We start from the raw sequence: 12370 nt of genomic DNA, 5'->3' as shown, positions 1-12370 counted from the left end.
AACTCTGTCGTGTGCAGTTAAAGATAACAAATAGTATGATTTTCTTTGCAGTTATTCCATCTCCCAGTTGTCTGTCTGAGCAGATTAAATCATTCTGTACATTAGACCATCCTCTACTGACTGCTGTTTCTGTGTTTCTCAACACAAAATACACCCACAGCCCCCGTGGCATTATTACTCTATCTATAAGAGACTACTTCCAAATGTCAGGCGCATGCCCCGAGGAATGTCATACAACCTCGGGCCGAATACTCGATGAGGAGGCGCACATCCAGCCGAGCAGGCTACCCTCCGACTGTTAATCAAGACCAGACAATGCTGATGACTGTTGGGCTGGAGCGGAATGTTTTCAGCGCGCTGTCGGCGGAGATTACAGTCAGAGAGCGGTTCAACAAATCACGATGACCCCTGGAAATCTCAAACAACTTCCACTCCTGTTTCCAATATGAAGCAACGGATCTGTTCCTCTGTGACGGTTGTTGGTTGTGGTTTGGCTGACTCGTCTCCCCGTCTGTTTGGTGACACTTCGCAGAGTACACGCAATTTTAACAGACAGTACAAGCTCTGTTGATCAAACTGGATGTTTCAATGCTTTCATCTTAGTGATCGGACCTCAGGGTTATGGCGGGTTCATCGAAGTGCACGGATCTGACCGCGTGCGCTTCAAGGTACTTTAACTGTAGAAGTGGTAGGTACCCATCATGCATAAATGCAGAATCATGAAGGTTTTTTACACATTAACCATTAACCTACTTTTACAGGCAAATTCATCAGGAAATCTTGAAGAACTTACAAGAAGAAAGGTCTACTTAGACTCATCCAAAACCTCTCAGCTGAGCTTCCATCAGCTGTTTTGTAGCTGCAAGATCGTGTGGGTTCATGCTGTACTTTACCTTGAGTAAATGGGCAATTAATGTAATTCCATGATTAAATGATGTCATCTGCAGTCAAGATCGGTGGTGTTTGGAGATGGAGCTTTGACTTTTTCTTGCTCTGACTACAGCTATTGGTCCATTTTTGTGACTGTAATGCCTCGTTTCCACTGAGCGGTCAAGACCGAACTGGACTCGATTGGTAATTTAAGCGTTTCCATTACAACATGGATCCATAAAGCAGGACCAACTGGTTCAATTTCTTGTCCCTTGTTGGTCGTAGGTCCATAGAAAAATGGAATTTACCCATTAGGGCTGAGCTTCTGTCGTCACATGATGTAACCTATTGATTCGCAGAAAAGTCTTGCGACAACAGAAAGCGTCGGACCAGTGCTTTTCCCAACTCAAGAATAATAAATTCTTTACATACAGTATTCCACCTTATTTGCGTTTGGGATCGAAGACAAAAGAACAACATCCTTTAAGTTAGATTAACTAAGCAACTGCCCTGCGATAGACTGGCGACCTGACCAGGGTAAACCCCGCGACCCCGAAAAGGAAGAAGCGGACAAGAAGATGAATGAATGAATGAATAACTAAGCAACTGCAAAAACATCAGAAAAAGTCTTTAGAACTTTTTTCCTGCCTTTGTTTAGGCATTTAACACTGAAGATGTTGTTTAAACTATTAATTAGAATGGATTCTGATGCTAAGAAAGTGGCCGCTTTTTTCCAGTTTACTACTGTAATGTTTTACATATCAGCACAAAACAGCTTTTATCCAATTCAGAATTAGTTGAAAATACGTTAATAGCATAAACGGTCAAAATTTTATGGAAAAAAATATAAACACTGAAGCTAAAAGTCATGTGTTAAAGGGTTAAACATGAGTTTGAATACTTAAAAGTCCATGGTTACAATAAGTCCACAGCTGATGATGTAGTGGTTAGCACTAGAAGATCCTGGTTCAAATCCCGGCTGGGTCCTATTTTGTGTGGAGTTTGAATGTTCCCATGCGTTTTTTTCCAGGAACTCCGGGTTCCTCCCACATTTTAAAAGCAGCCTTAATGAGTGACTCGGCGAGTCTAAATTGTCGCTTAGGTGTGACTGTGAGTGTGTGTGGTTGTGTGGGCCGGTTTGACTGTCCAGTGTGTACTCCGCCTTTATCCAACAGTAGTTGGGTTATGCTCCTGTGGTCATACAGGATAAATCAGTCTTCGAGATCGGTCGAGACAACAGCTCTGCTGCTACAAAACATGGCTTTTTCATAGCCAATCATACTACATATGACAAATTAATTACCATTATTAGCCACTAGTTTTCCTTCAGCATATCCTTTGAAATTTTTTTGCTTCTTTTCCAGCTGTTTATCATCTAAGACCTGTACTGCAGTGAAGATAAAATGTTGGTCCAAGTGGTTTAAAATCACAAAGTATAAGAACCGTATTTTAGGATTTGACTACTTTGACATTTGAAATTATGATTTATTTGAACTCCAAAAAGTACAAGGAAGTTAAACAGTTTAAGAATATTGTATAATACAAAAAAGTATTAAATCATGTAACATTTGGAAATCCCAGGTTTTTTTAATATAATTGTCCCTTTTCTCTCAGGCTTTTACTGTTTTAAAAGTCAAGCAGCGTTTCAGTAATTACAGTTCATGCATTCCTCTTCAAATGTCTTGACCCGCTTGTTTTATTCATGATTGTCCAATTCATTGTTCAAAATTAGTTACACTTCCCCGGGTGGCCTCTGTTTCCTCCCGCTGTTACCTTCTTCACATCATGAGTGAGCAGACATATGGACAGCCAGCTTGTTTGGATGCCCCTCCTCATTAAGTCCTGATGCAGTTGACCCTGTGTGGCCAACAGGACTCCATTTTGGCAGGATGTATAGCAAGACTAGGGTGCCATTTATCACCCATGGCAGGTTAAACCCTGAGCTCAATCTGTTTATATAGATAATTATAAAGCTGCATCCTTCCCACTGGCGGCAAGAGTTCAAGAACATATGCTAGAGTGCTTCAACAGGAGGTCAACTGCAGCTGATGAGGTCTTTGGGTTGTATATCTAGCGGTGATAAATCTACCATGATAGTCATATTAGGCGTGTTTGTGCGTGAGTGGACAAAGGGGCGGAGATGTCAACGGTCACAAATTGAGCTGTCCTGAAGAAAAAAATTCAGTGATGCCGTTTTTCATCGAGGGTTTTGATGGTGTGTCTGGAAACTGGAGAGTCTCTATTATCGTCTTCGTCTACGTGTTTCTGGGTATTAAATGCTAGAATGACCTTTGTTCAATGTAGTGCGTTTCTTCCCAAAGAAAATCTAAACGACTGATGAAGAGCATTGCCTCCCCCAGCCTTAAAGACCACTCCGATCATCTTTTGATATATTGTAAATGAGTTCTCAATGGTCTTTTAAAAAGTGCTGTTTTGTAGGACATAGTTTCTGCAGAGTGGCAATAGTTTGTCACAATTATGTCTCAGAGTTTTGGGCAGAACTGTTGGCACAGGAGTAAGCTTCCACTCATTTCCCATCATCCCTCTGTTTACACCCTCCCACAACCCCGAGCTAACATTAGCAGTGCAACAATGAAGTTTATGAATTTGTCTTCAAGTGTATGCATCAAAATGGAGCGGAGCAAAGAGCTTGAGGCCAGCTGATTATAGTTCATACGTAACAACTACAACCTTTTCAAACTGCATTTTATTTTCTGATACACAACTATTTTAAATAAAGAAATACTCAGAAATTCAATTTAAATCCTAATTTTCTCCATATATCATCATAAGAAAATGCTACGATAACATGTTAAAAACACCAAACACACAATTTTCAATTTTTAAAACATTTTTGATCTGCCCCCAATTGATTGTGTATGGAGTCTGTGTGTGCTATTATTGTGATTTAGTGCAACCCTTTCACTCTCTTTTATGTTCAGACAATCAGAGCATAGTTTGTGTGGGCATTCTTTGGGGGTCCTATTAAGTATCACTCCCTCACCCAATGGCTTTTTGGTTCTTTAATCACTGAACAAATAAAAATAAAAGCTACTTTTTTCCTCTTGTCCATGTCATATCTGTGGCTTCTCTCCTTGTGCATAATACATAACCAGAAACACAAGTGTTTTTCAGCACCGGTTGCTATGTAACACCTTGAAAGCTCCTCTCTGAGAACCACTGTCTGTTTTTCCAGGAATGACATTTAGTCTTTTGTTTTGTCAGCATGACAGAGGATTCCAACTGTCCTTACTTTATGAAAAACGTGCAAATCCAGCAAGAGCACAAAAAAAGGTAAAATGGAATTCACAAATACCAGGACTAGATTTTCTATATTCTAGGTCAAACACAGTGAGGTAGACACATCCTAATAGCATAATGATATTAATGAGAGGCCATTTATCATGCAGACTCATCACTTTAGTTGATGAATACCAGCCATTTAAAGAAGAGACTCAAGTGGAACATGCCTCATGCTGCTCCACTGACTAACCTTTTAGTCTATTATGCTATGTGTCTCCAGAGACGGGAAAGCTAAATGAAGCAACTCTGCAGTTGTTGAACATTTACCCAAATCTACAGGTAACAGAAAAGAGTGCAACATCATTTGTTTTTAACAATCAATGCAAATATTCTGACCTATTGATTATATATGAGAACTGGACTTATTGACACTTCCACCTTGCATTCCAAACAGGAAGTATCACTGGTTCCAAGAAGCCGAAATCCAATAGGCTGCTATAGAGAAACTGCTATTACTAAGTTATTATATTTGTCAGAAAAAGCATCCCTTTTATTTTAATATGTTCTTGATTATCCAGATTTTTTCATGATATTAATTCTGTGGTGCAAATTATAAACTGGCCAATTAGATGCTTTAATAAAAGTATCTGGCCTCACATTGAACGTTTGATTGATTCTCCTGAACAATTAGTAGGAGTTTGGACCTCCAATATTCCCACTTAAATTGGAGTCAACAGGATTGGTAAAAAAGTTGCGTAAAGTCATTATTAATATATTTTTTTCTCAATATTTAGTCAAAAATAGGAATCCCACTAGTTATTGAGTGAATTTCTCAACCGTTGATAGTTTCTGTTATTAATAGGTCTTCAATCTAGAAGTCAAAAGGTTGTCTCTTGGTGAAATCTTGTTTTTTTTTCTTTATCTATAACGACCCCCAAAATTATTCATACTCACAGGGGAGTGAATGTGCATTTTTGTCTCACTATATGAATAATACAAACCTCAGTAACACTGATGTTAAAATATTTCAACAGAGAAACTGTAAATAGACGGAGCCTGAAAGGCAAAGATGGTAGCCTTTGTTCATTTAGGGATTGAACAGTAGCAGCAGCAGCTGAAGCCTCATCAAGAAACTTTTGTAGTGGAAAAGAAAAGTCCAAATCAAATTCAAATGAGACAGGAAAAAACGAGTTTATGAACCTTACTGAGCTTAAATTAGCCAAACATGAATTATTCATGTGCAAAAAAGGTCACTGATTTCCAGCGAGCTGGAAGATTTAGTTGTTTCTTTTTTTTTTTTTTTTTATTCGCTCCCTCAAATCCACACACAATCAAACTGATGCCAAAAAAAGTACAATCAGCTGCAGATGTTTGCATTAGAGTGGATGATATCAACCCACCAGCCCCTCTTTTTTAGGAGTTTTAACAAAACAAGTTTTGACAGCGTAAAATAAAAACATAATTAGCATTTAAAAATATTTTTTCGGAGACACCTAAAAATAGCCGGATACACATGTTTGGAAGGGAAGACGGCGAATAGAAAGTTCACCAAATAAATATTGTTTGCTGTCTAAAGTCCAACTTCAATCATCTTTTATTCTATTTTAAAAGCGTTTCTAGTTATTTCTAGAACGTTTCTACAGAGCAGCAGTAGTTCATTGGAAATTCACCCTTGAGTTTTGGGTGCAGAGTAAGCACGCCCCCACTTCCCATCACCCATCTGTTTACACGCTAACCAACCTAGCATTAGCTGTGGAACAAAAATGGCAAACAATACTGGAGCTATATACAGCTTTGAGACAGATGCCAGCTGTAAGAACACAAAGACTACGTCCCAGTAGTGTTTTAATTATGATTATGAAGTTTTTAACCAAAATCCCACAACCTAAATGTCTTAATAAGTGATTTTTCATGCTGATCTGAAACCTCTGTTTCTAAAATGTCCTCTGAGGGGGCGTGGCTTTTGGAGCTGAGTCGAGTAGCCCCTCCCCTAATCCCCCCACTGTCTGATTATGAAAGCTCTGTGTCTCGCCAGCGTAAATCTTCATCGCTGCTACATAAAAATATCAACTAGTATCGGTAATGTCCAGCCATATCGGTGACGGCGGCTCATTTGACTGCAGTCAGTGGGAAGATAGAATCTTCTCTTTTCCGACACCTGAGCAAGACACGCTACCCGGGCCAGATGAGGGTTTGGTGCATGTGCAGCATAGATGTTGTGACGTAAAGAAAGCTCATGAATTCAAACAGAGCCGGTCTGTGACAGTTTGATTGACAGAAATTTAAAAGGAGAAATACTCAGAAATGCAAAAACAAAATGATGTTTTATTACATCTTATTACAAAAATGCCACACATAAATGTTAAAAACTCAAAAAACATCATCAGAGGAGGACTTTAAGCACATTGCTGTGATTCCAACCAAATTTTAATTCACTTTGCTGAAAAAATAATTTCAGTTCCTTTTATTATTCTGGTTTTAGACTTCCGGACTCAAACTTACACTATAGTGTTTCTTTCTCCTCATTTAGTGTAGTGTGAACAAAAATAATGACCATTTATCATATTAGGGCGGCAAAAGACAAAATTATGGTCGTCCCAGCAAATTTTCCCAGTAATGGGGGCATTTGGAGGAATGTCATTTCAGAGCTTTGATAATTATCCCACATTTACATGAAGACAGATAAATCCATTGATTTTTTTTCCTTTTCCTTTGCTGGATGGAAGTCTCTCAGGTGGAAATCTGATAACTCCTGTTTAATTGTCAAACTGCAGCGGTAATATCAGCGTGTTGGATAGGATGTGCTGAAATCACTCCAGCTCAGAGGGTTTACATTTCTGAACACCACGCTTCCAACAAACGAGTATTTTTCCTTTTGTGCACAACTGGTGAGACATTGTTTTTCCCCTCCCGGAGCCACTCCTGAGCCGCCTTTCATTTCGCCCAACAGCACTTACTTTGAGCTCCGACCAGAGCTGAAGCTCTGAAAAAGAAAAAAAAAAAAAAAACATCACAATCAAAGGGGTCCTGATGTTTGGGTTCCTCGGCAGCCGCGCTGACAGCTGCGTTCGCAGACTGAGTACACCAGGATGCACTTTTTCCTTCTGCTCCCGCTTTCTGCCAGTCCTCGCATCCCTCGACTTGTCATTTCCCTCACTCCTTCTCTTTCTCTCACTATTTTCCTTCGCACTCGTCCTTTTTTTTTTCCTCCTGGTGATGCCTTGAATAGCAGTGGGCGGGCTGTTGGGCCTATTAGCCCGGTTTTGCTGCGTTGAGAGGATGAGGAATGAATTGGCGGCGGTGCGGGTTGTGTGGCCCGGTGTGAGGCGTGGGCAGTGATGAATAGGATGAGTTTTATGGAAGAGGTGTGTGTGATGCAGACGGAGGACGAGAACAAAGAGTGAGATAACAAGTCTTAATGAAACTGTATGTGATAGCCACAATGGATGAAAGTTGAGCCTCACAGAAATTCCCCACAAAAATTCCACATTTTTGTGAAGTTATAGTTGTGGTTTCCCCAAAAACTTTCTCTTGGACGACTTTCTTTTCTAATTAGTGTCAGGTCTCCCAGCCTGAAAGGTATTTTTCCGTTCCCTCCACGGATTCTCCAATGGGATTAGTGTCTGGGTTCTGGCGAAGCCAATCCGGTGCTAAGCGCCTCTTGACAACTTTGACTGCATGTTTCCGACCATGTTAAAAAGTCAAGGAACGCCCAAGGTCTTGAGTTCCTGCACTCAACTGGACGACTCGTTCGGAATGTTGATGTCTTTCTCTCAGCACTAACTGTCCCGTTGTCTAACAAGAAAACAAGCTTGGAAACAAAACAAAACACAGAAGTGAGTCCTAGTACACTGTGCATTCACAAACTAAACAAGGTTGTTGATACAAAAGAAAACAACAACATATACTTACCCAGGAAAGTATCCCCTCCTGCCCTGGAAACACCTTGTAGCACTTTCTTAGCATGCCTTCCTGATGATGAGGAAGTCATGGTTCATTTAAGATGAGTTAGCACATCCAAAATTGACCATACCTGTTTATTAAAGCCTGAAAAAATACTGTCCTGTGACACATTTTACCAAAAGTCCTAAAGCTTTAGTCAGAATTGCTCCTATAACTGGATACAGGTAAAAAATGGGCAAATCTTGAATATTGAAGTTGTAGACGCCTCAGTAAGTTTTGATGTTTACGCTGACTTTTTTCTTTTTTTTTTGGAGGGGGTGACACGTCGTAGCAAACGTATAAAGAGTAAGGAGGAAGTAGAGGCAGACATGTTGTACTGATTTGCAAACTGCACAGGAAAGCTGTCATCCACGGAAGTCCACGTTCCCTGTGTGTCCGAATTTAGGAAATTAGACAATCAGAGTGGTTTGTGTGGGCATCTGACAGACGTCCTGTGGGCATCGACACTTATTAGCCACTTTATTAGACACACCTGTCCAACTGCTCGTTTGAGCAAATATTTAATCAACCAATCACATGGCAGCAACTCAATGCATTTAGGCATGCAGACATGCCAAGACGATCTGCTGCAGTTCAAACCGGGCATCAGAATGGGCATGAAAGGGGATTGAAGTACTTTCAGCATGGCATGATTGTTGGTGCCAGACGTGCTGGTCTGAGTATTCCAGAAACTGGTTCTCTACTAGGATTTTCACCCACAACCATCTCTGAGGTTTAAAGAGAATGGTCCAAAAAAGAGAAAACATCCAGTGAGCGACAGTTCTGTGGGAGGAAATGTCTAGTTGATGTCAGAGGAGAATGGTCCGACTGGTTCCAGCTGGTAGAAAGACAACAGAGAAAGAGAGAAAGAACTTAAATTTGAACTTTTTTCAAAATAAAAGTGCATCTGCAGCATAGCTGTCAACTACAAAACACTGAATTTGCCACTCCATACAACCTTTTTACCTGTGCAACACCTAAAATCCAAGTTGATGGTATGTTTTAACCTCTTAAAACAAATATAGATATTATGCAGAGTTCTGACTGCTTGTAATCATTTGTACGACTTCTGCAGTAGCAAACATCTCAAAAGAATCTATAAACAAAATGATTGTTTTACCAAAATAAACAAGGTATTAATAGTCTACGTTGGAGATGATCAAAAGTATATCTTAAAATATTATAAGTAACTATGTTTTAACAATATATATATATATTTTTCTCGTAGAGAATACGTTTTAATAGTACTGTTGTTCTTAAGACCTAGAAAGAGGAACAGAAATAACTCTGCTTGAATTATAAGTCAATCAAGCTGCATTCCTGATTTCACAATAAAAGACCTGCTGGCAGCATCATAAAAAGATACCTGCAGATAAAAATCCAGGTGTGAAACTGAAATAAAACTGTGATGTAGCCAAGATTTTCCCCGCTGCAAAAACACATTAAAATACATATTCTTTTGTACATGTTCTTTTATGAAAGGCTTAACATCTTACCCTGTTCTACCTGCCAACAAAAATACTACAGGGGGGTACACTTCTCATTGTGCATTTAGTTCTGTGTGTGCTGCATTGTTATATATTTCCAAAAAGGTTGCAATATTTATAGTTGCTATATGTTTACAGCTTCTTTTTTTTTACTTCATGAGTAAATCCAGATTTTTACAGTTTTTCTGTTGTGAGTCAGAGCACAGCGGACACTCTTGTACCCCATCTAGTTCTTTGACTGGTTTATATAAAAAATTAAAAAAAAGATTGGTTTTGATTGGGATAAATTCCCCTTTGATAATTAAAAAAAAGATTTATCAGAATCCTGTCTCCTTTGAAAATTGAAGTTGGAGATTAAAAAATTCACTTCATTGATTTTTCTTCAAAGATATTTCTTTCCTCTCATTGTAAAAGCCACAGCTTTTTGTATTGTTAAAAAACAATCAACTTATTTCCATGTTTTGTTAAAAAAACAGATTGAAAAATATCTTTTTTCCCAGAACCATAACCCCAAAATGCTCAGATAACCATACATCACAATGTATATGTTTTCATGTGTATATATGTATGTATATCCTTTTATGTAAAGTCATCCTTGTACATTTGAAACACTACCTACCTCCAGTTTTTTTGCACATTGGACATGTATATATCTGCACATAATTCTGGATATTAATACAGACATTTTTCTTCTATATCCTTATTTTTGCACATTTTTTTGCATATATTTGTATATTTTATATTATGCTTTGCTACATTTATTTTTGTTCCATTTTTCTTTGGACCGAAACGGTTGCTCAAATTTCGTTGTCCATGGGATAGTAACGATAAAGCTCATCTGTCTGTAGTTATGTTCACATTGAAGTCAGCAACGCTTGTTGAAGGGAACGCTTCCAATGAAAAGTCATTGCATTCAAAACTCCCACATTCACATTTGGCTATGAAAGTTTCTATGATTGTTTTAACCAGGTCGAGTTACAGGATTTGAGTTGTTTCGACATTTCCCATCAACCGTTTTCCAACTGTAGGTGGGGAACAAGCGCTTGAGAATAGTAGGAAAAGAACAAGAAGAAGCGTCCTCGTTTGTCCATTGTGAACAGCATACGCTAAACGTATATTTAAGAATCCACACTTATGGCGTTCTTGAATGCGCTTCACGTGTGTCTGTAGCTTGTCAGTACATCCATTTTTGGTCTGAGTGACCCAAAAAGTCTGTTAAAGTGACACTTTTGGCACGTCTCTTAAGAAAGACAAGGCTTTTTCCCACAAAACTTTTAAAGCTGCCACACATTTTCCAATTATTCTCTTTACAAGCTTTGAAGCTTGTAAAGTCCATGATTCCTTTTTTGTTTTCCTTTTGCCCAGACTTGGATTCAGTTCTTATCAGGGGTAATTACAAAATCCTCATCCCGCCTGCGGCACCAGACAATAAATTATTGGTGGTTCCCAGCATTAAAGCAATGATGAAATCTTAGTTTAACATGTCCCAGACTCGTCATGGAGAAGTGATATTGCCTCTTTTATAATAATAAAACAAACAAAAAACGGTGCCTTTGCTGGATGCATGTATGAACTGGAAAAGCATGACACAGACTTGACAGCACTTATCTGCCTCGCTGTCTCTCCAGTTGGCAACTGTGGCATCTCTGTCAGGAGCGAGGAGCCAGTCGTCCTCCCATCTCCCTCATTTATCACTCCGTACAGCGGTGGAATCTCCCCCTCTGTGTTCAGACGCATCCAGCAGCTCCATAACTCATTCCTCTAACCGCCTGACAGCTCTGTGCAGACGTCTCTCTGAGTTTCCGCACGACTCCGGGAGGGTCCAAAAACCCATGTGGGCACATTCACTTGCCCATGCGTTAGCCTCACGCAAACAGAAACAAAAAACCCACAAAAGCCTCCCTGTTCGAAACCGTGTAGCAGGACGTGACAGGACAGGTGTGAAGGCGGCGTCTGGCACAGGGCGGAACGTGATCCACGTAACTGCTCGAGGAAAAAAAAAAAAAAAGAGGGGAGTTTGTTGGGGTTAAAGGTCACCCGATGCCTCGAAACAAAAGAAAGGAAACGTAACACCCTCTGACAATCAAACTCTACTTAAGTGAAGCATTCAGCCAATTGTTGTTGTCTGTCAACTTCTAGAGAGTAACGGCTGCTTGTAGCCCCAACAGTGATTTATATTGATGGACTTTATTGATATGCAAAGAATGACTGAGTTATTACAGGAGGGATGCAAAACTACACAACATTTAGGCTTTTGGATTCATCTAAAGATTATAATAAAATATGTTTGTTTATTTATATTGCGCAAAAAAAAAAAAAGAAAAAGTTACTTTTTGTCAGTTTAGTCACGCACGGTTGAGTTTTCAAACATTGGTATGTTCCCGCTCTACCACTTTAGGAAGGAGAAACATTTCTTTTCCCACATTTTGCAGATGAATAGGTCAATCTAGAAACTGATGGAAACGCGTCATTTGTTTGAGTTTTTTACATTTTGATGGATAATTAGCGATTTTTGTTTGTTGGTTCTTTATTTAGTGAAGCCTGTATCACTGCTAACTGTAGTTACAAGTGTAATAAAGTGAGTGAGAAGAGTTATTTTGTATTACTCAGATTTTATAGGATGAATATGATATTATTACTAATGTTAAAAAATGGGTTTAAACATTAAGATATAAATGTGCATAAAAGTTGGTCTGATTCGCTGTAAAAAACTGAAATATTAAGATAAATTAAAAAAAACATCTTTGAAATTCCGTCATTTCAAAAATAATAGTCTGATTAATTGTGTTGCATTTACTAAATTACTGCTTAATCTTACAAATGAATCA

At 39.0% G+C, this 12370-nt stretch overlaps 1 long non-coding RNA gene across 1 annotated transcript; it reads right to left on the bottom strand.

The window, feature by feature from the left end:
• Positions 1–5401: 5401 nt before the first annotated feature.
• On the bottom strand, positions 5402–9091 carry LOC118598210. Its single transcript, XR_004947322.1, has 2 exons — positions 8026–9091; positions 5402–7924 (listed from the first exon to the last, which is right to left on the bottom strand). It is a non-coding gene; the product is annotated as an uncharacterized LOC118598210 (long non-coding RNA).
• Between the last annotated feature and the right edge of the window lie 3279 nt (positions 9092–12370).

This window comes from Oryzias melastigma, linkage group LG24 (assembly GCF_002922805.2).
Source record: "Oryzias melastigma strain HK-1 linkage group LG24, ASM292280v2, whole genome shotgun sequence".
NCBI classification, from domain to species: Eukaryota; Metazoa; Chordata; class Actinopteri; order Beloniformes; family Adrianichthyidae; genus Oryzias; species Oryzias melastigma.
Note: the sequence above shows the minus strand (reverse complement) of the source record. Positions and strands in the feature narration are given on the sequence as shown.